Genomic DNA, 2,728 nt, shown 5'->3' with positions numbered 1-2,728 from the left:
GCGGCCGGGGCGGGCGGGACGCGAGGGAGGAGCCGTGAGGGAGAGCCTTAAGGTCGCTTAGAGAGTCGCCGGCAGGGGCATCAGCGGATGTTTAATGTGAAAACGAAACTAAATTCCTTGCTAAAATCTAAAATCAATCAATCTAAAATCTAAACCAGAAACCATCCCTAAAATTGTCTGGAGGCGTCTCCACCAGACACAGAGCGATTTGCAGGCGTCGCTGGGGAAGTTCGCTGACCACTGTGTGGCCGTACCTTCAATGCCCAAATGGAAAGAATTGTATTTTGACAGGACAAGAGGAGACAGTTTCAAGCTGAGCCAGGGGAGGTTTAGTTTGGGTATCAGGAAGAATTTCTTTGTAGAAAGGGTGATTAGAGTCCGGAATGGACAGCGCAGGGAGGTGGCGGAGTGGCCGTCCCTGAGGTGTTCACGGAAAGGCTGGATGTGGCACTCAGTGCACGGTCTGCTTGACACACTGATGTTCTGCCATAGGTTGGACTCGATGATCTCCGAGGCCTTTTCCAACCTAATTGATTCTATGATATTCTGCTGACTGGTTGCTGTGTCCATTAATCTTCCCGCCTCTGTAGGTGTTTTAATGTAAAGAGAGTGTGGGGAAGGCTTCTCTTGGATCTCTCACCTCCATTCATCAGTACAGTGTGTGGGTTTTCCTCTCCACGTCTGATTTATACAGACTCGTTTCTCTGACAACACTCCCGAGACATTTAAACAAGTCATGCTTGAGCAAGGCACCAAGAGCTTGGATGCTTCATTCATGGATTTAATTTATTCACTTGCAAGAGCCTGCAGATGAAACCATGAAGGAGCACATTAAAAAAATACATGTCTAAGTAAGGGCTATTCATGTTCCCAGACCTTTCCAGAGCTTGAGAGAAGCAAATCTTCCTGCTGAAGTCAAAGGTTGTCTCTGTGCAGAGCAGGATCAAGGTCCCTGGGTGGGTTTTCAGCCTGTGCTGGAGTCAGCGGTTCATTCCATGCCTTCCCCAGAGCTGCACAGGGCACAGAACTCCCAGCTGCAGCTGCCACCACTGTGTCCATGAGATGGGGAACGGCTTCCTGCCTCCAGCAATGCCAACCACCTCCCCTGCACTTCTCTTGTGCCTATTATTATCCAGGCACCTTATTTGCTTGGATCTCATCTGCAGAGCTGTAACGTGGCTGTGGAAATATTCCCTGTTACCATAAGCTGCGAGGGCGGATTCCCTGGTGAGTGGTGCAGGTCTTTGCAGGACACAGAAGCGAGGTGTGAGAATCCTTCTCTGGAAGATGAAATGGCAGAGCCACACTGGGGAAAGAATTCAACAGGAAAATCACTACTGATTTACATGGAGTTAAAATCTAAGCACTGTGTGGAAGGCATATTGTAAATGGTGATGGAGCTTTTGTTGCAGGCACGGTTCAATCAGGTTGTTTGAATACCAATTCTAGCCAATTCCCTGCTAAAAAGCTCTTGAACACAGATTGCTCTGTAAGTGGGCTCCAGCAAAACTATTTAAACATGACCATTAAGAGATGGTGTTAGTGAGCTTCCAGGCAGGGAGATGGCAGCTCAAGGACTGAAATGCAAACCTGTCACACTGTCATGGCCAGCAATATCATTGGGCAAGCAGACTGCTCTGATCACATCACAAAGGATCAGAGAGAGATAATACAGAAATTAGAGCTCCACTCTTAGCATAAAGTTGTCCTTAATTCATCTCAATTTTCAAAAAATGCAGTAGCAGACAGACCCTGTGAAAAAATTCCCTGTGCTGCCTTGTCAGGATTGACCTAAGCTGAGAAGAGTCTAAAATGAAGCCATTAACCTGACACAGGCACAGGCTATGAGCTAAGGGCAGGTGTCTGACCCCCAGTACTGTTTCAGCAAATGGGTAACGTTTTGTTTTGTTTTGTTTTGGATTTTTTTTTTTAAGAAACTACCCCCACTCTTGTTTTCAATATTGAGCAGGAAGTTCTTGTAGGTCTCCCAAACTTCTGCATCCGCAATTAAAACACAACACTTTGTAACTGCAGCAGATGGAGTCTTTGAAGGCTTAGAAAGAAGAGGTTTGGTTTAACTTCAGTAGGCATTGCATAAGGGCCCAAAATAAAAATTGTGAAAAACAATTAGTGACTGCCAGTATTTTAGTTTGCTGGAAGTGTATGTGTACATAAATCTCAAATGGCTCTTTGTGGGGCAAGGTTATTCAGCATTCAAAATGGTGGGAATGATGTACCAAACTGTTCATCTCAAGGGCTTTATTTCAGATTTTCCTTGTGTTGCTTGTGATTAAAAGTCATTACCATCTGCTCAGTGGCTTATTTGAAACGAGATGTTTATCTCCAACAATTCCCAGCCAAGCCAGGATTCACAATGACCAAAAGCATAATTAGAGTTATTGACTTTATTTGCAACCCTAATAAAGTGGCTCAGTAAATGGCTGAAAGGATGATGTTGTTTTGTGCATAGAACATGACAGGTCTGGTAGAGGCAGCCCAAATCCTCCACTCAGGTCACTGGAACTGCACAAAGCAATGCCTTGAGGACCTGGTGCAATTGTACAGAAGAGATAATGAGCAGTGGCTGCTGTACATGCAAACAGCAGATGAGTGCTGTTGCAGGAGAGGAGAAATCCCTGACGTGCTTGTGCAGAACAGATGCAACACTTCCTTCTACCTCCTCCAACAAGATGTTCCCTGCTTTGTGTGCATTCAGACTGGCTTTGGA

The sequence above is a fragment of the Fringilla coelebs genome (assembly GCF_963513975.1).
Source record: "Fringilla coelebs genome assembly, chromosome: 8".
NCBI classification, from domain to species: Eukaryota; Metazoa; Chordata; class Aves; order Passeriformes; family Fringillidae; genus Fringilla; species Fringilla coelebs.
This window is presented reverse-complemented; position numbering follows the sequence as displayed.